The sequence below is a fragment of the Bison bison genome, unplaced genomic scaffold (genome assembly GCF_000754665.1).
Source record: "Bison bison bison isolate TAMUID 2011002044 unplaced genomic scaffold, Bison_UMD1.0 scf7180017864302, whole genome shotgun sequence".
Classification (NCBI taxonomy): Eukaryota; Metazoa; Chordata; class Mammalia; order Artiodactyla; family Bovidae; genus Bison; species Bison bison.
This window is the reverse complement of record NW_011494874.1, coordinates 1,086,716-1,108,773: the sequence shown is the minus strand read 5'-3', so window position 1 is coordinate 1,108,773 and position 22,058 is coordinate 1,086,716. Positions and strand designations below refer to the sequence as shown.

The window sequence follows — 22,058 nt, the reverse complement described above, 5'->3', positions numbered from 1 at the left end:
CCATGTACAAGGGGTTAGGAGAAGGCAGTGGCACCCCACTCCAGCACTCTTGCCTGGAAAATCCCATGGACGGAGGAGCCTGGTAGGCTACAGTCCATGGGGTCGCTAGGAGTCAGACATGACTGAACGACTTCACTTTCACTTTTCACTTTCATGCACTGGAGAAGGAAATGGCAACCCACTCCAGTATTCTTGCCTGGAGAATCCCAGGGACGGGGGAGCCTGGTGGGCTGCTGTCTATGGGGTCGCACAGAGTCCGACACGACTGAAGCGACTTAGCAGCAGCAGCAGCAGCAGCTCTGGTAGACTTAGAGTGCCTGAGGCAGTGACCAAAATGGTTGTCTAAAGAAGCCTTACAAATGGTTGAGAAAAGAAGTGAAGCGAAAGGCAAAGGAGAAAGGGAAAGATTTACCATCTGAATGCAGAGTTCTCAAAGAATAGCAAGGAGAGAGAAGAAAACCTTCCTAAGTGAACAGTGCAAAGAAATAGAGGAAAACAATAGAATGGGAAAGACTAGAGATCTCTTCAAGAAAACTGGAGATACCAAGGGAACATTTCATGCAAAGATGGGCACAGTAAAGGACAGAAACAGTAAGGGCCTAAGAGAAGCAGAAGATATTAACAAGAGGTGGCAAGAACACACAGAAGAACTTACGAAAAAAATCTTCATGGCCCAGATAACCATGATGGTGTGATCACTCACCTAGAGCCAGACATCCTGGAGTGTGAAGTCAAGTGGGCCTTAGGAAGCATTACTGTAAACAAAGCTAGTGAGGTGATGGAATTCCAGCTGAGTTATTTCAAATCCTAAAAGATGATGCTGTGAAAGTGCTGCATTCAATATGCCAGCAAATTTGGAAAACTCAGCAGTGGCCACAGGACTGGAAAAGGTCAGTTTTCATTCCAATCCCAAAGAAAGGCAATGCCAAAGAATGCTCAAACTACTGCAAAGTTGTGCTCATTTCACACGCAAATAAGGTAATGTTCAAAATCCTTCAAGCTAACCTTCAGCAGTACATGAACCGAGAATTTCCAGATGTTCAAGCTGGTTTTAGAAAAGGCAGAGGAACCAGAGATCAAATTGCCAATATCTGTTGGACCATAGAAAAAGCGAGGGAATTCCAGAAAAATTTCTGCTTCATTGACTATGCTAAAGCCTTTGACTGTGTGGATTACAACAAACTGTGGAAAAGTCTTCAAGAGATGGGAATACCAGACCACCTTACTTGCCTCCTAAGAAACCTGTATGCAGGACAAGAAGCAACAGTTAGAACTGGACGTGGAACAATGGACTGGTTCCAGATTGGGAAAGGAGTACGTCAGGGCTGTATATTGCAGAGTGAATGAATGCTGGGCTGAATGAATCACAAGCTGGAATCAAAATTATTGGGAGAAATATTAACAGTCTCATATATGCAGATGACAACCACTCTAAATAGCCTCTTGAAGAAAGTGAAAAAGGAGAGTGAAAAAGTAGGCCTAAAACTCAACATTCAAAAAGTAAGATCATGGCATGTGGTCCCATCCCTTCATGGCAAATAGATGGGGAATCAATGCAAACAGTGGCAGACTTTATTTTGGGAGGCTCCAAAATCACTGCAGATGGTGACTGCAGCCATGAAATTAAAAGACACTCCTTGGAAGGAAAGCTATGACCAACCTAGACAGCGTATTAAAAAGCAAAGACATTACTTTGCCAACAAATATCCTTCTAGTCAGAGCTATGGTTTTTCCAGTAGTCACATATGGATGTGAGAGTGGGACTGTAAAGAAAGCTGAGCGCCAAAGAATTGATGCTTTTGAACTGTGGTGTTGGAGAAGACTCTTGAGAGTCCTTTGGACTGCAAGGAGATCCAATCAGTCCGTCTTAAAGGAAATCAACCCTGAATATTCGTTGGAAGGACAGATGCTGAAGCTGAAGCTCCAGTACTTTGGCCACATAATGTGAAGAGCCGACTTTCTGGAAAAGACCCTGATCCCAGGAAAGACTGAGGGTAGGAGAAGGCAGCGGCAGAGGATGAGGTGGCTGGATGCCATCATTGACTCAATGAACATGAGTTTGAGCAAACTCTGGGAGACAGTGAAGGACTGGGAACATGGTGTGCTGTAGTTCATGGGATCTCAAAGAGTTGGACCTGACTTAGTGAACAACGAACAACAACAGTTTATAGTAGAGATTTTAGTACATGTCTCACTAATCGATAGATTAAAAAAAAAGCCTGTAAGCACAGATGATTTACATAGGATCAACACCCTTGGCCTAATGTACACGTAAATAATATTCTATCCAAAACCTGCATTGTATACTTTATTTTCAGGCACGTGTAGACATAAAAATTGCCCAAGACTGGGAACCTCCCTGCTGGTCTCATGGCTAAGACTCTGAGCTCCCAGCACAGCGTTGCTGTTAAGTTCAGTCGCTCAGTTGTGTCCGACTCCTTGCGACCCCATGGACTGCAGCATGCCAGGCCTCCCTGTCCTCCACTGTCTCCCAGAGTTTGTTCATGTCCATTGAGTCATTGATGCCATCTAACCATCTTATCCTCTGCCCACCCCCTTCTCCTTTTGCCTTCCGTCTTTCTGAAAGCATCAGGGTCTTTTCCAGTGAGTCAGCTCTTTGCATCAGGTGACCAAAGTGTTGGAGCTTCAGCAACAGTCATGATTTGAAATAGCATCGTGTCAGTAAATTTGAAAATTAGATGAGATAAACAAATTCCTTGGAAAATGTAACTTTCTAAAAGTAGCTACAGAAAAAATTCCTGTAACCACTAAAAAAAAACAGAATCAGTAATTAAAATTTTTAGGCACAGATGGCTTCATTGTTAACTTCCACCAGACTTTCAAAGAAGAAATAATTCCAGTTCTACCCAAATACTTCCTCAGAATAAACCAGGGAACACTTCCTAGTTTATTTTATGAGGTTATCATAACTTTGTTACTAAAATCCAGTAGGGATGGTATAACTAGTGTGTTTATAGCAGACAAGGACAAATACTTTACAGCTATTGATTTTTCATTCTCTTGCCAAAGAAACATTCAGAGTTAACTTGCCTTTTGGCAAGAACTATAGTCCAAGTTTGAGTGATAAACCACTTTGATTTATAAAATGTGATTGAAAAAATATTAAGGTTGTGTATGTACACGTGTTGCCTTAATTGACCTATGTGGCTTACTGGGCAGATTAACACCCATGTTTTATAGTGACTCATCATATCAGTTCGGGCTCTTTGGGATGTACCTGGACCTTAGTTGTTATCAGCAAAGGGGGATTTATTGGTCACCTAATTAAGAACCCCCAGGCAGGGCTGCTGCAGCTGGGTCCTTCCCCTGCTGTCTTCCTCCTTGTTTGCTCTGTTCTCAAAGAGCCTCTTGACGCCCATGTGCTCATGTTCAAGTTCTTCAGGAAAGAGGGGGAATCTCTGTAAGTCCCAGAGGAGGAAGAAAAGACTTGGTTAATTTTGACTTGGGTTTTGTGTGCTCACAGAGACGAACCAGCTCTGGCCAGTAGTAGGATGCTCTTACTGGCCAGCCACACACACACACACACCATCCCCTTGTGCCTGGGATTTGTAACCAGTGTCTCTGGAAGCTGGTGGACCGAGAGTGCGGGGTTTCAACTGGTCAGAAATTGGAGTGCGGTAACACCTGGAAAAGTGCACGAGTGTTTGGTTTTAAAATACTATCTCGCAGCAGCTGTCAGATGAAAAATCTAATGAGTTTTTCGTCAAAATAATTATAAAATTCTACATGATAAAGAATTTTTAGGACCCTAGGATATAACCATCCAGTTACCAAGAATTAAGGAGTCTGACAAGTTTTGAAAACCTTGAGCAGTGGAAACTCTCATGCCCTTCTTGTGGTGGTGTAAATTACTACAGCTGCTTTGGGAAGTGTAGTGCAGTTGAATATACGCTTACCTCACAGTCTGGCAGTCGCTCTTGCGTGTATATATGCACTGGATGTATCCCCAAATGCTTAAGAAATCTGTGCCAGAAAGATCTTAGGAGTGCTTATGTTGGCTCCAAAGCAGAAACCAAATGGGTAAGTAAACAACGGTGTGTCGCAGAATGGAATCATATACAGCAGTGAAAATAAACAGCAGGGCCCGCAGCAACAACGGAGCAAAACCAAAGCAAGACAAAGGAATATACACTATGTGATCATGCCTGTGTAAAAGTCAGGAGCTGGCAAAGATAAATGACCAGAGCTACAAGCTAAAGAAAAGCTAAAGATAAGCTAAAGAAAAGCAAAGGAAAGATCACAGTAAGTTAGAGGGATTGATACTTACAGGGGAAGGAAAGGGCTAGGGATCAGAGAAAGGCACCCAGCTTTTTGGGGATTCTAGCAGTGCCCCATTCCGTGGCCTGGGTGGTAGTTGGAGTTCTGTTTGTGTAATAACCTTATGAAACTGTACATACGTGCTTCCTGTGCTTTACTATGTATACATAGTATTTCATGAGAAAAGTGATTTTAAAATAACTTACCTGAAGTTATCCAGCCTTTGTAATTTATGTTCACCTCAAAAAATGCAGAAAATCCAAGGCATATGTTTATATAGAATGTTTAAAAATGTTTTCTCTTAAGCTTCTTACTTTATCACGTTTTAGAAATTTCCATTTTTGAAATTCAGTTTTTTAAAAGCTTTAAAAAATTTTTCCGCGTGTGAGTTAACCACGTGTCTTACTTCCTAGGTGAGGGACTCCACTACATTATCTGAAGAAGGATAAAGTTGACTCTGCTTTGCTTCTTTACTGAAGTCTCTTCCTGCCTGGTCAAGCTCAGATATATCCTCTTGCAGCAAACGACACACAGGTATGTCACTAGAAATCTCCATTTGTGTAGGTTTTGCTTCTCCAGCTGTTCCTGGTGTGCCTTTGCATGACAGTGAAGTAATTAAATTCAGAAACATCCTGAACTTACTCATTTTCGACTTTAGCAGTATCCTTCTATAACAGGTGTATCTGAGTGTCTTCTGGATCCGTGGCAGCGTATTTGAGTGTATGTCTCTGACTTCTTTTCTTTTCTTTTAAACCAGCGTTAAACTCTGTGAGTAATAGACATTACCCCTGATGGCTTAGTGACAGTTGATGAGATTGGAAACCGGGGCTGGTGGCGTGCGCCTGCCCCGGGAGGGTGCCGCTGCGGTAGAGGTGCCGGTGCTGAGCGTGGAGGCCTGCCCAGCCGGGGTTGCAACTTCGATACAGGAACTGCTTACTCCTTCACCGTCTTTCTCTGGGAGTTTGAAAGGAAACAAAACACCCTGTGTTTTAATCTCTTAATTTGTGATTGAGTGGCATTTTATTCTTGAAATTAAGAACTCTTTCATATCTTAGAACATTAACGTGAATATAAAATAGGTTTGAAATGTTTGCATCCAAAGTTAGATTTAATACACAGCTATTTTTGATAACATTCAGAAGCATCAAGAAAACTGGTATTTAAAATTTTATTCATAATCACAGCAGCATTCAGTTTTCCCCAATCGTCTCAGTTTTTTTAGTTTGAAACAGGGTCCAAACAATTGCGTTTAGCTGCTCTGCCTCCTAAGTGTCACTCAGCTGATTGCTCCACCCCGTCCCTTTTCTTCCTGGCATTTTCTGTGTCGGTTGTTTTGTAGTCAGGGGTGTCCCCGTTTACGTGGAACACATTCTTCTGTCCTTTTATTTCCTGGGAGGTGGGAGGTGGATCTAGAGGTTCGAGCGGCTCAGCCTTTGAGCTCAGCGCTCGGAGGTGGTGGTACGTGCATCTGCTCTGGTCCGCGTGGCGCTCGGCACTCGGACCCGTGGTCGTTAGGGGTCATAAATGATGATGGTGAAAGTCTCATCCTTTACTTTGCCTTGATTCACTGAAATCCTGTTTGGTTACCCTAAGGGACAGTTAGATAGAAGCAGGAGGACGAATGCCTGATTCTTTCTCCTTATGGGTTCTCAAGACAGTGAGACAGTCTCATAGCCGCTTCACAAGTGACCAGGGAAGAAGGGCCAGTATAAACTCGTGAATGTAAACATATATGGTGCGTTTCAGAACACGGTAGCTATTATTCTCATAGATGCGAGGATTGTGCCACTTTTGCGGTGGAGCCTCTGTAAGTTGACTCCTTGTCCTTCGCTCTCTGAAATGGTAAGAGGTTGTAGATTCATTGTGTGCTTTTTCACCCCAGACCTGGAACTGGCTGTTTGTCTAAGCAGCTCTGCCTCCCTCTTGTAGAACATGGTGTCTTGCGACCACAACCTGTACACTCGGAATCATCGTTGCCGCAGGGCTGGTTACTGTCCTGGACCTTTTTGGTGGACGGCCAGAGTATTTTCAGAAATCTAGCTCTCTTTCCTGATCCTTATAGTCTGTTTCTTCTCTCTTCCACAGGTAACATTTAAAAAACTTTTGGTTTATCTACTGTAATATGGGCTTCCCTTGTAGCTCAGTCAGTAAAGAATCTGCCAGCAGTGCAGGAGACCCAGGTTTGATCCCTGGGTTGGAAATATCCCCTGGAGAAGGAAATGGTAATCCACTCCAGTATTCTTGCCTGGAAAATCTCATGGACAGAGGAGCCTGGTGGGCTGCAGTCTATGGGGTTGCAAAGAGTCGGGCACGACTGAGCAACTAACACTTACTTAGTATAATATAAGTACTTGTGTGTGTCTGTGCCCACAGCCCTCTTTCCTTAAAAATAGTAGTGTACAGTACAAGCTTTTCTCCATATTTTTTAAAATTTAACAACATATCATGAGCTTGTGGCATAGTCATATACAGGGATTCTCCTCATCCATTTTAACAGCTGTTTAGTGTTCACTGTGTTGGTTGTTATATTATAGAAGAAGACTAACTTAAAAATATGTTGGCATTATTCAATATGTGTTTCTCCTGCATATAAAAGTCATCAATTTGTCCAGCTGCAGATTTCCCAGTGATTTTGGGACCAGGCAAGTACATTGCTAATCTTGGCCTGGTTTTCCTTATGGGTAAACTAGAAGACTTGGACTAGAAGCTCAGGATGAGTTATTTTAGCTGAAAGAGACTGCAGATGAGGAAACTGTACCTCAGAGCATCTCCCTGGCCACGGAGTGAGCACCCTATAACCAGGGTTGTGACGTGCCATGGAATCGGCAGGTATTGTTGAGTGATCATATGTCAGAATCAGGGAGGCAAGGGCAGGTCTGCCGTGGGCAGCTAGCCGGGTGACAGCGTCACTCCCCGAGATGAGAGCGGGTCTCTGAGTAGGTCGAGGCATGCCGAACAGCCATGGGAAGCGCCAAAGACAGCAGATTCTGTCTGGGCTGCACTGACCACGGGCCTCCTGTGCAGCTGAGGGGGAGTGGGTTGTCCGGGAGCTCCGCGAGCGTGGGGCTCGGAGCGGGGGCTCCTCTGTGCGGGTCTGATTACCCAGCAGGACAGAGAAGGGGCCTGGATCAGCACCTGAACAGCTCCCACCTCAACACCACCGGTGGCAAAAGGGGAGCTGGTGAAAGAGAGGGGTCAGGAGCTCAGAGCTAAGAGCCGCTGACTTTTGGCATCTCATGTCGTATTCTCCAAGTGATTTAAATATTGTAATCCACTCCTGAATGGTGCCATGTTCCATGCTTTCACTCCGATTTCCTAGTAAAGTCGTTGCTTCAGGAAAGCGCGCCGTCTCACAGCCTGCAGCCCCAGAGCCTCCAGGCCGGGCATGGCTTGGGGCAGCCTCTCCAGGAAAGGTGCTGGCCGCTCTGAGTCGCTGTCAGGCGGACAGAGCCCTCAGCTCCTTCCTGTCCAGATGGCTGGGCTCTGGCTCTGGTCCAGAAGCGGCCAGAGTTGAATGAACCCTTGTTTAACATCCTAAGTCGTTTGCACCGAGCGATATTGGCAGTGCTGGGTCTCAGGCAGCTATTGTTTTCCTAAAGAATTTGAGACCAAGTTTCGTATTATGGTTTGATCAGGTTCCTTGCCAGCCATCTGCCTGCGTCAGTCTCTCTCTCCCCCTCCCTCTCTCCTACGTGGGGCTTTTTCATGTGCGATGAGGAGCGGCCTGTTTGTCTGGGTAAGAGTCCAGGCCCCTCTGTGCTTTCCCAGTGAGTTAGCCACAGGCGGCTCCCTGCAGAGCGTCGGGCATCAGGTGTCCTGAGCAGTCAGTGTGCTGAAATGTCTGCATAACTGTGGATTGCCAGAGCGCTTTTTTATCAACAGGGCACACCTGTCTGCCTGTGGCTTTCTCCCTTCCTCGGCCTCGCTTGGATGATGTTTTAATCTCCCTCATGGGCTTGACGTGGAGCGGGTTTTCCTGCGTCTCTGTTGTTTAGCACTTTCTTGCTGGCAGGAGCCATTTTCTTTGTTTATCTGATGCTTCCCTTTTTTGGTTTTCCCCGGGCTTTCCAACCCTTGGAGCACCTTCTGTCAGCAGATGTGTGTTTGTTTCCAGTTTCTAATCTCCAAGTGTAGCTCAACTTAAACCACCAAAGCAAGGGACATAAAATAAATCATCAGCATAATGGAAATGCAGAGCAAAGTCACTCTTCACTGTGTTTCTGAGTCCAGGTACACCTCAGCTTTGCCAGCAAAGGTCCGTCCAGTCAAAGCTATGGTTTTTCCAGTAGTCATGTAAAAATGTGCGAGTTGGATCATAAGGGAAGCTGAGCGCTGAAGAATTGATGCTTTTGAACTGTGGTTTTGGAGACTTCAAGGAGATCCAACCAGTCCATCCTAAAGGAAATCAGTCCTGAATATTCATTGGAAGGACTGCTGCTGAAGCTGAAACTCCAATATCTTGGCCACCTGATGTGAAGAGCTGACTCATTGGAAAAGACCCTGATGCTGGGAAAGACTGAAGGCGGGACGAGAAGGGGACAACAGAGGATGAGATGGTTGGATGGCATCATCAACTCAATGGACATGAGTTTGAGTAAGCTCCAGGAGTTGGTGATGGACAGGGAAGCCTGGCATGCTGCAGTCGATGGGGTCGCAAAGAGTCAGACACAACCGAGCAACTGAACTGAGTGAGTGATGCCTCAACTGAGTGAGGAGCTGGTTAGAAGCTAAAACTTTATGAAACCGATTTCTCAAATAGAGACTTTTTTCATTTGGATAAAAATATGGCCTCAAAATACAATAAATTCATACCTAAACACACAGCAAGCAGTAAATAATATAGTAACAGAGCAGTAATTCTGCTCCGTCGGAAGCTGCAGCGTCGGAATTCTCGCCCTCTGAACGCCAGGCCCCACATTCGTTCCTGCCCACCTCCCCGCGGTGTGGGCCTGCGCCCGCACCTAGGCCGCTGCTTCCTGGGGCTCCAGCCCCGCGTCCTGTCCGGGTCCTCCGGGCGCACCGACGTGGGGGCCATCCTTGAGCCCACGCTTGCCCTTCACGGTCTCTCCCTTTGCGCTGTCTCCGCCTGGCGTGTCTGCCGTTCCTGTTGGGCAGGACGTTTCTCTGTGTGTGGAAGCAGATGTCCTCTTTCCAGACCTAACGCTGGGGTGAGGCCGGGAAGGTGAAGCGACCACCGGGCCTGGGGCTCCATGTCCCATGACCCCGTGTGCTCACTGGCGCCACGTGCTTCCCGTCTGTGGGTGCTGCAGCCCCTGAGTCTCTTCCCCAGATCAGGCTGTTCAGCACCAGTCTGCAGGTCCCTGAAAGCTGCCTCCACCATCTCTTTAAGGCCTCTGACTGCGTTTGCATCATTTTTCTTCATCAGCACAATCATTATTTTAAGTATAATTTTTGTTAACCTGTAATTGTCACATCTAAACTTTAGGATTAACAGAAAATTTAACTATTTTATACCCACATATAAGTAAGTGAAATAAAGGTATTTATTTTAAATCAAGAAATCTAGTCAAAGGTTTCCACAAGTCCCCCATTTTAGAAGCTTCCAGAGATGGGACTTTGCTTACTCACCGATGCTTCTGGTGGTCAGCCTCTGCGTGGGGCACAGGTAGGCTTCCTGGCCACGCCCAGGTGGGCGTGAATGAACAGATACAGATGTAGGTGAGAAATGACCATCACAGGTATTCTAGATAAAATGAGCAGGTTAATTTTGTATGTTTGTTTTAGAGAATTATAATTAGAACCAAGGAGCTTTTTTTTAACAGTGGTTTTTAGTTTGGGGGTCTTTGAGCATAGTGTTAGCTCTTATTGCTGCACTTAGAGCAGATATTGTTCCAGCCGAAGATCAAGAAGGGGTTCTGTTATTTTTTTGCCAGGGTCAGTGTGGAGTGGTTATCAAGCTCAGTGATGAAGAAAGACATCAGAGTGTCCAAGCTCTTTAGATTCCATACTTCTTGTTAAAACTTTTTTTTACAGTTTTTTATTACGAAAAATGTCATTTAAACCATTCAAAATGTACAGTCAGTGGGTTTTATTTAGTATATTCACAGTGTTGTATGGCCATCATCGCTGTCTATTTCTAGAACATTTTCATCCCGAGAAGAAGCTCCATTCAGTCTCTCTTATTCTCCACTCGCCTCAGCCCCTGTCAGCCATGCTCTGCCGTCCGTCTCGTGGATCTGCTTGTTCTGGACATGACACACAGGTGGAGGCAGGCGGTGCACGGCCTTCTGTTTCTGGCTCCTGTTACTCTAGCGAAACGTTTTCAGGGTTTTCCCATGGTGCACCATGTGTCAGCGCTTTATTTTTTTATGGCTAATGATAGTACATTATATAGACACATATACCTTTTGTGTATCCAGTCATCTCTTGACAGACCTTTGGACTGAATAGTCTTGTCTATTTTGAAGATTGCTGCTCTGAACCTGCATGTGCAAGTCTTTGTGTAACGTACATTATTCACTTCTTTTGGGTGTATACACAAGAGTGGGATTACTGGGTCATAGGGTCACTCTCTGTTAACTTTTTTGAGGAACTGCCAAATTGTTTTCTACAGTGATGATGAACCATTTTATGTTCAGCAATGTATGGGGGTTCCAGCTTCTTCATATTCCTCACCAACACTTGAAGTTTTCCATTTTTTTTAATTACAGCCACCCTAGTAGCTGTGAAGTAGTATCTCGTGATGGTTTATTTTTTTAAAAAGTAGGTTTTTTTAATTGGCATAAAATTGACAGAACATAAGATTAACTGTTTTAAAGTGAGCAATTCAGTGGCATATAGTACGTTCACAGGTTGTAACCACAACCTCCCTCTGGTCCCAGACATTCTCATTTCCTCAAAAGGAAACCCTGGACCCATTAAGCAGGTAGCCCTCGTTGCCTTCTCCTCGTCTCCTGGGCAGCCTGGCTCTGGACTTGCCTGTTACGCACGTTTCATACGAATGGAGCCGTGCATGTGTGACCTTTGGCTTTTGGCGTCTGGCACATAACGTGCTGTTTTCCAGGTTCACCCATGTTGCAGCCTGTATCGCCATCACGTCATTTCTTTTTATGCCTGAGTAGTATTTACACTCCCCCCATTTTGTTTCGGAAAAGGCAGTGGCACCCCACTCCAGTACTCTTGCCCGGAAAATCCCATGGACGGAGGAGCCTGGTAGGCTGCAGTCCATGGGGTCGCTAAGAGTTAGACACGACTGAGCGACTTCACTTTCACTTTTCACTTTCATGCATTGGAGAAGGAAATGGCAACCCACTCCAGTGTTCTTGCCTGGAGAATCCCAGGGATGGGGGAGCCTGGTGGGCTGCCGTCTATGGGGTCACACAGAGTCATACACGACTGAAGTGACTTAGCAGCAGTAGTAGCAGCATTTTGTCTATTCGTTCTTCTGTTGATGCTCATTTGGGTTGTTTCTACTGTGAATGATACTACTATAAACATGTCTGCACATATGTTGATTTGAGTACCTATTTTCAGTTGTTTGGGGTATACACCTAAGAGCACAATTGCTGGGTGCAGATGGTGACTGCAGCCACGAAATTAAAAGACACTTACTCCTTGGAAGGAAGGTTATGACCAACCTAGACAGCATATTAAAAAGCAGAGACATTACTTTCCAACAAAGGTCCGTCTAGTCAAGGCTATGGTTTTTCCAGTGGTCACGTATGGATGTGAGAGTTGGACTGTGAAGAATGCTGAGCGCCGAAGAATTGATGCTTTTGAACTGTGGTGTTGGAGAAGATTCTTGACAGTCCCTTGGACTGCAAGGAGATCCAACCAGTCCATTCTGAAGGAGATCAGCCCTGGGATTTTTTTGGAAGGAATGATGCTAAAGCTGAAACTCCAGTACTTTGGCCACCTCATGCGAAGAGTTGACTCATTGGAAAAGACTCTGATGCTGGGAGGGATTGGGGGCAGGAGGAGAAGGGGATAACAGAGGATGAGATGGCTGGATGGCATCACTGACTCGATGGACATAGTTTGGGTGAACTCCAGGAGTTGGTGATGGACAGGGAGGCCTGGCGTGCTGCGATTCATGGGGTCGCAAAGAGTCGGACACAACTGAGCGACTGAACTGAACTGAACTGATTGGTAATTCTGTGTTTAACTTTTTGAGAAACTGAAAATGTTTTCCACAAAAAACTAATCCATTTTGTTTCCGCCAGCAGTATATGAAGATTTCAGTTTCTCTGCATCATCAACAATACTTGTTGTTTTACCTTGTTAAAAAAAAAATCATAGCCATCCTGGTGGGTGTGAAGTGATAACTCACTGTGGTTTTGATTGGTAATTCCCTAGTGACTAATGGTGTTGAAGATCTCTTCATGTGCTTATTGGCTGTCTCTGTGTTTTTCTTGGAGAAATGTTTATGCACATCCTTTGCCCGTTTTTTAGTTGAGTTGTTCGTCTCCTGGTTGTTGAGCTGTAAGAGCTCTTCGTATGTTCTGGGTGTTAGACTCTGACCGGATACACGGTTTGCAGATCTTGTTGTTGTTCTTTGTTCAGTCACTGCGTTGTCTGACTGTTTGCGGCCCCGTGGACTGCAGTCCACCGGGTTTCCCCATCCTTCAGTATCTCCCAGAGTTTGCTCATACTCATGTCCATTGAGTGAGTGATGCCACCCAACCATCTCATCCTCTGTTGTCCCCTTCTCTTCCATCCTGAAATTGTTCCCAGCATTAGCGTCTTTTTCAGTGAGTTGGCTCTTTGCATCAGGTGGCCAAAGTATTGGAGCTTCAACTTCAGCATCAGTCCTTCTGATGAATATTCAGGGTTGCTTTCCTTTAAGATAGACTTGTTTGATATCCTTACTGTCCAAGGGACTCTCTTAAGTCTTCTCCAACACTACAGTTTGAAAAGCATCTGTACTTTGGCGCTCAGCCTTCCAAGTCTCACCTCTGTACATGACTACTGGAAAAAACATAGCTTTGACTATACAGACCTTTGTTGGCAAAGTGATGTCTCTGCTTTTTAATAATGCTGTCTAGGTTTGTCATAGCTTTCCTTCCAAGGGGCAAGCATCTTTTAATTTCATGGCTGTAGTCCACGTCCTTAGTGATTTTGAAGCCCAAGAAAATAAACAGCTCTCCCATTTTTTTGTCTTTTCACATTCTTGGTAGTGTCCTTTTATATACAAAAGTTTTCAAATTTTGTGAGACCAATTTATCTTCTTTTTCGTCATTGCCTGTGCTTTTAGGGTCATATCTAAGAATCCTTTGCCAGATTCCGCATCATGAAAACCTGTCCCTATGTTTTCTTCTAAACTTTATGGTGTTGCATGCATGCTAAGTCACTTCAGTCATGTCCGACTCTGCGACCATAAGGACTATAGCCTAGGAGGCTACTCTGTCCATGGAATTCTCCAGGCAAGAATACCAGAGTGGGTTCCATGACCTCCTCCAGTAGACCTTCCTGACCCAGGGATCAAACCTGCATCTCTTACATCTCCTGCATTGGCAGGTGGGTCTTTACCACTGGCGCCACCTGGGAAGCCCTTAACAGCGTGAGTTCTTATATTTTAGTTGCTCATCCATTTTAAGTTAGTTTGTGTGTCTGGAGTGAGGCAGGGGTCTAAGTTCATTCGTCTCCCTGGATACCCAGTTGTTTCAGAGACTGCTTTTGTCCAACTAAATAGTAGTGACATCCTTGTCAAAAATCGTTTGCCTGTGGACGTATGGATTTGTCTCTGGGCTCCCAGTTCTGTTTTCTATGTGCCGGTCCTTATGCTAGTATTTCACTATTTTGATTACTGTCATTTTGTAGGAAGTTTTGAAGTAGTAAGCTTGAAAAGTCTTTCAACTTTGTTTTGCTTTTTCGATACTGTTTTGACTCTTGCCATTCCATGTGAATTTTTTAAATTTATTTTTTAATTGAAGGATAATTGCTTTACAGAATTTTAGAATCAGATTTCTCACTTCTGTAAAAGGCCACTGGAATTCGGATAGAGATTGCATTGACTCTGTAGATTGCTTCAGGCAATATGTTTGTTATGGGTCTCTAGAGAAAGAGAAGCAATTTGTATGTAAAGAGATAGTTATTCTAAGGAATTGGGGCTCACACAACTATGGAGGCAGGCCAGTCCCAAGATCTACAGTATAAGTTGGCAACTAGAAGAGCCAGTGGCTTAGTTCCAGTCTGAGTCGAAAGGCCTGAAAATCAAGAGGGCTAATGGCGTAGTTCAGTTCACACACTCAGTCATGTCTGACTCTTTGCAACCCCATGGACTGCAGCACACCAGGCTTCCCTGTCTATCACCAACTCCCAGAGCTTGCTCAAACTCTTGTCCATCAAGTCGGTGATGCCATTCAACCATCTCTTCCTCTGTCATCCCCTTCTTCTCCTGTTTTCAGTCTTTCCCAGCATCAGGGTCTTTTCCAATGAGTCAGTTCTTCCCATCTGATGGCCAACGTATTGGAGCTTCAGCTTCAGCATAAGTCCTTCCAGTGAGCATACAGGACTGATTTCCTTTAGGATTGACTCTGATCTCTTTGCAGTCAAAGGGACTCACAAGAGTCTTTCCCAACACTACAGTTCAAAAGCATCAATTCTTCAGCGTTTAGCTTTATGGTCCAGCTCTCACATCCAAAATGACTACTGGAAAAACCAGTAGTTTGGGCTTTGACTAGATGGACCTTTATCGGCAAAGTAATGTCTCTGCTTTTTAATATGCTGTCTAGGTTGGTCATAAGTTTTCTTCTAAGGAGAAAGCATCTTTTAATTTCATGGCTGCAGTCACCATCTACATTGATTTTGTAGCCCACAAAAATAAAGTCTGTCACTGTTTCCATTGTTTCCCCATCTATTTGCCATGAAGTGATGGGAACAGATGCCATGATCTTAGTTTTCTGAATGTTGAGTTTTAAGCCAACTTTTTCACTCTCCTGTTTCACTTTCATCAAGAGGCTCTTCAGTTCCTCTTTGCTTTCTGCCATAAGGGTGGTATCATCTGCATATCTGAGGTTATTGATATTTCTCCCAGCAATCTTGATTCCAGCTTGTGCTTCATCTAGCCTGGCATTTCGCATGATGTTCTCTGCATGTAAGTTAAATAAGCAGGGTGACGATATATAGCCTTGATGTACTCCTTTCCCGATTTGGAACCAGTCCATTGTTCCAAGTCCAGTTCTAACTGTTACTTATTGTCCTGCATGCAGATTTCTCAGGAGGCAGGTCAGGTGGTCTGGTATTCCTATCTCTTGAAGAATTTTCCACAGTTTATTGTGATCCACACAGTCAAAGGCTTTGGTATAATCAATAAAGCAGAAGTAGATGTTTTTCTGGAAATCTCTTGCTTTTTCTGTGGTCCAGCAGATGTCGGCAATTTGATCTCTGGTTCCTCTGCCTTTTCTAAGTTCAACTGGAACATCCGGAAGTTCACGGTTCATGTTCTGTTGAAGCCTGGCTTGGAGAATTTTGAGCATTACTTTGCTAGCGTGTGAGATGAGTACAATTGTGCGGTGGTTTGAACATTGTTTGGCACTGCCTTTCTTTGAGATTGGAATGAAAACTGATATTTTCCAGTCCTGTTGCCACTGCTGAGTTTTCCAAATTTGCTGGCATATTGAGTGCAGCACTTTCACAGCATCATCTTTTAGGATTTGATTCCATCACCCCCACTAGCTTTATTCATAGTGATGCTTCCTAAGGCCCACTTGACTTTGCATTCCAGGATGTCTGGCTCTAGATGAGTGATCTCACCATCATGGTTATCTGGGTCATGAAGATCTTTTTTGTATAGTTCTTCTGTGTATTCTTGCCACCTCTTCTTAATACCTTCTGCTTCTGTTAGGTCCATACTTTTTCTGCCTTTATTGTGCCCATCTTTGCATGAAACATTCCCTTTCATCAAAAGGGACAGGAAGGGTGTGTTTTCTATCCAAAACCCAGGCTTCAGATCCAGGAAGAGCTGATATTTCCTTTTCAGTTTGAATGCAGGAAAAAAAGCCAGTGTGTCAATTTGAAGACAGGCACAAAGACTCCTCCTTACTTGGGGAAAGGGCAGACTTTTTTGTTCCATTTAGGTATTTGATTGAATGAGGCTCACCCACATTAGGGAGGGCAGTCTGCTTTATTCAGTCTACCTATTTAAATGTTAATCTCATCCAACACCCTCACAGGAACACCTAGAATAATATTTGATCAGCCATCTAGGCACCTTGTGACCCCAACAAGTTCACACATAAAATTAACCATCAGAAGTAGTATTGCGATCATAATATTGTCTTCCAGTCCATGTACATAGATTTGTTTTGGAGCAGACACATACCTTACTGTTTAATAGTGTGTTCTTTCTTTCAGCAATTGTGAACAAATTGTTCACATATTGGTTAAATTTATTCCTAAGTAATTGATTCTTCTGGATGCTATTATAAATGGAGTTGGTTTCTAAATCAGTTTGTTGCTGTTGTGTAGAAACAGAAATGATGTTTCTTTGTTGGCGTTTGTGTCCTGCAACTTTGGTGAATTCTTTTATTAGTTCTGGTTACTTTCTTGTGAAGTCTTTGGGGTTTTCTATCCATAGGATCATACCGTCTGTGAATAGGGCTGGTTTTCTTTCTTTTTTTCTAATTTGGATGCCTTTCATTTCTTTTTCTTGCCTAATTGCTCTGGATAGAATTTCCATATAATACTGGGTAACAGTGGTGAAAGCTTGCATCCTTCCCTTCTTCCTGATCTTTCACCATTAAATGTGGGTTTTTCACAAATCCCTTTTATCCTTTATCACGTAAAGGAAAAGTGAAGATGCAAGTATTGATTGCTCAGTCGTATCCGACTCTTTGTGGCCCCGTGAACTGTAGCCTCAAGAAGGCGATGACACCCCACTCCAGTACTCTTGCCTGGAGAATCCCATGGATGGAAGAGCCTGGAAGGCTGCAGTCCACGGGGTTGCTGAGGGTCGGACACGACTGAGTGACTTCACTTTCACTTTTCACTTTCATCCATTGGAGAAGGAAATGGCAACCCACTCCAGTCTTCTTGCCTGAGAATCCCAGGGACAGGGGAGCCTGATGGGCTGCCGTCTATGGGGTTGCACAGAGTTGAACATAACTGAAGTGACTTAGCAGCAGCAGCAGCAGCAGCAGAACTGTAGCCTGCCAGGCTCCTCTGTCCATGGAATTCTCCAGCCATTCCCTTCTCCAGGGTATCTTCCTGACTCAGGGATTGAAACCGGGTCTCCTGCATTGCAGATGGATTCTTTTATCATCTGAGCTACCAGGGAAGCCCCATATCAAGGAAGTTCCCTCTTGTTCCTAGTTTCTAAGGATTTTTTTAATGAAAGGGTATTTAATTTTGTCCACTTGTTTTTCTACACCAGTTGAGATGATCATGTGTATTTTACCCTTGTTCTGTTACTGGGTATATTACATTGATTGATTTTCTTATACTGAACCACTCTTAACCTTCCTGGGACAAATTCCACTTGATCGTGGTGTAGAATACATTTAATGTGCTTTAGGGCTTAGTTTTCTAGTATTTTGTCGAGTCTTCATTTTTGAAACGCGGTATTTTGGGGGGGCGGGGACAGAGGGTTCTTAGTTGATATTTTTTTCTTTCAGCCATTCAAAAATATTATCCTATTGTCTTCTGTCCTCCATTGTTTCTGATGAGAGGTCAACTGTTAATCTTCTTGAGGAAATCCTTTTATGTAAGGAGTCACTTCTCTTGCTGCTTTCAGAATTTTCCTTCTTTCCTCCAGCAGTTCAACAATAATGTGTATTAGTATAGATGAGTTTAACTTGCATAGAGTTTGTTGAGTTTCCTGAATGTGCAAATTAATACTTTTCATCAAAAATAGGAAATTCTTGTCCATTATCTTTTAAAATATTCTTTTCACCTTTTCTCTCCCTCCTCTCCTTTCTAGGACTCCCTGGATAATGTATATGTTGGAATGATTGATAGTGCCCCATAGGTCTCTAAGCTCTTTGCATTTTTCTTTATTATTTTTCTTTATTACTTTTTCCTTCTGTTACTTAGACTGGATAAACTCGATTGTCTTATCTTCAAATCTCAATTGGCCTGTCTTCAAGTTCTCTAATTCTTTCTTCTATCTATTCAGTTCTCCTGTTGAGCCCCTTTATTGAATTTTTCTTTTCCATCATTGTGCTTTTTAACTCCAGGATTTCCATTTGGTTCCTTTAAAACTTTATTGATTTTTATTGATATTTTGTGTTTCATGAGACACTGTTCAGATGGTTCCTTTTGCTTTTCTGGACACGGTTCCCTTTGTCTCTTTGAGCTCATGCACAGCTGTAAGTCTCATGTCTGTGTTTCCTCCTAGACAGTTTCTATTACTTGCCTTTTTTTTTTTTTTTCCCTGTATGTGGGCCATGCTTCCTTATTTCTTGCCTGACTGACAATTTTTTGTTGAAAATGGACATTTTGAATATTATAATATGGCAAAGATAGAAATGAGATTCTCCCCAGTATTTCTTGCTGCTTGTTTTAGTTACTATTTGCATAATGACTTTTTTGAGCTGATTTTGTAAAGTCCACATGCTTTATCATGAGTAGTCACCGAAGTCTCTGTTCCACCAGTGTAGTAGTCAGCTAAGAATCAGATAGAGATTTTCTATAAGTGCCTGGAACCAAAATTATCTCTGAATCTCTTCCCACAGGGTATACGTGGGCATCAGGGTATGTTTTCAGCACCCAGCCAGGCAGTTGGCAAGTTTGCCTTAGCATTACTTCCTGCTTGTACAGAACCTGAAGATAAGCCAGAGGTGAGAGTTCAGGGTCTTCTTGGATCTCTCCTGAGCGTGCACACAGCCCTGAGCATGTGCATGGCCTTCTGGGATCCTGGTAACACGTTGGAGCTCTTCAGAGCCCTCGTTTCCCAGCATTTCCTGTCAACCTTTTGGTTTGTCTCTCGTTTTCTTCTACCATTACTCGTTGGCCCAGCCAGCAGCGACTAATCCATTTGCCTCTGAGTGTTTTTAGGACAGTCCCCCAGCCCCACCATGGCTGCCTCAGCGCTGGGAGAGTCCTGAGTCTGATGAGGTCAAGCCGTTTGAGCGGGTCTTCTGGGGAGCCACCAGATAGGTCGTAACTACTCCTGAAACTCTTTGCACGTGAGTGTGTTCCGCTCCACCTGCCCCCGGCATCCAGCCAGTCCCCGTGCTGGGATTGCAGGCTTCTGTCTTCCAGGCCACTGCCTCTTAGGGAGAGGGCCAGGGCTGGGGAAAGCGCTGCAGAGCTCACTGTCCTCTCCGAGATGCAGCAGGTTTCTGTTGATTAAGCATCCCTCTGATTGCTGTAAGCTTTCTGTTTAGGTTTTAGAGTTCCACACAGGTTGTTTCTGACAGATCTTGCCATCTTTTTTCTTGCTTTTTTTGAAGGATGAACCTTTGGAGTTATGTACTCAGCCGTCTTCACTGACATCACTCACGTCTGTTCTTAACCTGGCGACCAATTTTGAATTTACCTCATTTATGTCCACCCCACCTGATTTCAGAAAGGAGTTAAGTTGGCTTACAGTGGTGAACAGTATGAGAGATAAATTAATATTCGTGTCCTCCCTGGTTGCTTTTGAAAACTTTGGTCTTGCAGATAGACGTTTTATTTCCTTTGATGATCTTGAGGTTTTCACCCTCCCTGCCACGCAGATGGGCGGGCACCTGAAGCAGGTTCACTCTGGCGGTTCCGCTGCCCGACCTTGTGTGTGGCCTTAGAATGGCACACCCATCGGCGGCCAGGTTGAACAGTGCTCAGTCTCACTGCCGTCTGCCTCTGGGCTTGTTGGGGAAAATTCGCCTCCAGTGACGGTCTTCCTAGATCCGAAACTTCCTTTTCCTCAGGACACAGTCAGCGGATAATTGTCTTAAGACTTAAGATACCATCCTGTTGTCTTGGTTGTTTCAGGAGGTGATTAGGTGATTTCAATCAGAAATTAGGTTTGCTTTCAGTCAGAACTGGCATCTTACAGTGACCTTGATCGTCGGGGAGTCTGGGATTGGCGGTAAACCTGAGTGGGTTTATTCATCCACCTGTCCTGGTACCAGGGAGGACCGTGGGCCAGCTGAGGCCCACATCTGCCATCTCACCGACAGAGCAGGGCGTGGGCTTGCCCCCTGGGCCCTGCTCGGGGTCCATGTAATTTCTTTTTTAAACGAGTTCTTGTTTAGGTAGAATATTTCCCTTGAGTAATGTGAGTCTGTTTGACATAGTTGGTGGCTCATTATTTGAGCAGAACACCCTTCTTTTGGGAATGATTCTGTGATAGAAGTAGAACTGCTTTCAGTTTGGTTCCCTATATGTTAGGTTGTCCTTTTTCATCAGCATCACCCATAAGCTAATCTGAATCTTTTTAAAAGGCCAAGAGGTACAGATAAAGATATCCTTTAAAAGGATACATTTGACTACATTAAAATTAAGAACTTCACTTCATTAAAATGCAGAAAGTTAAAGTGAAGCCACAACCTAAGGGGAAAACATATACATATAACTAACAAGAGATTAGCAGTCAGAACATATGAATCACCGCTACAAATCAATATTGTAAAAGACCAATAACCCAATTAAAAAATTCAGACACAGTCAGGCATTTCAACAGAAGGAAAAGCACAAATGGCCAGTGAGCACATGAAAATATGCTAAACCTATTTAATTATCAGAGTAAGGAAGAAAAGGGACCCTCGTACCTGCTAGATTGGTGGAAATTAAGCTGTCCCATGGTGCCCAGCGTTGGTAAGAGGGTGGGTTAGCGAAGCTTGTGAACTGGCCATGCCAACACCCTGCAAACCAGCCGTTCCTGTGAACTCTAGATGTGAAGCTCAGGGCAGGAGTTGGCAAATTCTCTAAAGGCCGAGAGGTAAATATCCTAGGCTTTGTGGGTAATGTGCACGGTCATGTCACGTAGTTGCCTTGGTTTCATTTGTTTGTTTGACTCTTTAAGAATAAGTGTTTTAAGCTTGAGAGCCAAACAGAAACCGGCGACTGACCATATATAACCCACAGCTTACAGTTTGCTTAACCCTAGTCTCGTGATCAAGAGTGTGTACCCTAGAGAAAGTTCCCCAGGACAGATGCTCCAGAATGTTCAGAACAGAGTGTCCATGCCAGCAGAAAGCAGTGTGATAAAAAGATAGGTAAGTACACTGTGGAGTATTACACTATAGTAAAACATGAATGACCTCTGTCTACTACACACAGCACACGTGGCATAACATTGATACAACACTGATTGCAGAGGCCTGTATATGGTATATCATTTTTATGAGGTTAAAAAGAGGCAAAAATGTTTTAAGAAGAAAAATGTGTGACAGTACGAGAACTGTAGTTGCAAAGTTGAGGCTGACATGGACTTGGAGCAAGGCAGGGGATGGCTGAGGTGGGGCGTGCTGGGCGATGGTGACTGTCACATGGGTGCTGGGTGCTGGGGTTTGTTGTTGCTGTATTCCTATTCTCACCTTGCATGGACATCGCCCAGCATCATTTTTATGTGTCTGGAAAAGACAGAGGAACCAGAGATCAAATTGCCAACATCCACTGGATCGTCAAAAAAGCAAGAGAGTTCCAGAAAAACATCTATTTTTGCTTTATTGACTATGCCAAAGCCTTTGACTGTGTGGATCACAATAAACTGTGGAAAATTCTGAAAGAGATGGGAATACCAGACCATGTGACCTGCCTCTTGAGAAACCTATATGCAGGTCAGGAAACAACAGTTAGAACTGGACATGGAACAACAAACTGGTTCCAAATAGAAAAAGGAGTACGTCAAGGCTGTATATTGTCACCCTGCTTATTTAACTTATATGCAGCTG

At 44.0% G+C, this 22,058-nt stretch overlaps 1 protein-coding gene across 1 annotated transcript in view; it reads left to right on the top strand.

Moving 5' to 3' along the window:
* The first annotated feature begins 2,598 nt into the window (after positions 1–2,598).
* Positions 2,599–22,058, top strand: part of TRAF3 (TNF receptor-associated factor 3) — a 52,015-nt gene continuing 32,555 nt past the window's right edge. Inside the window, exon 1 of the mRNA XM_010851325.1 lies at positions 2,599–4,812. The gene's annotated coding sequence lies outside the window, so the exon portion shown is untranslated. The remainder of the gene's footprint in view (positions 4,813–22,058) is intronic.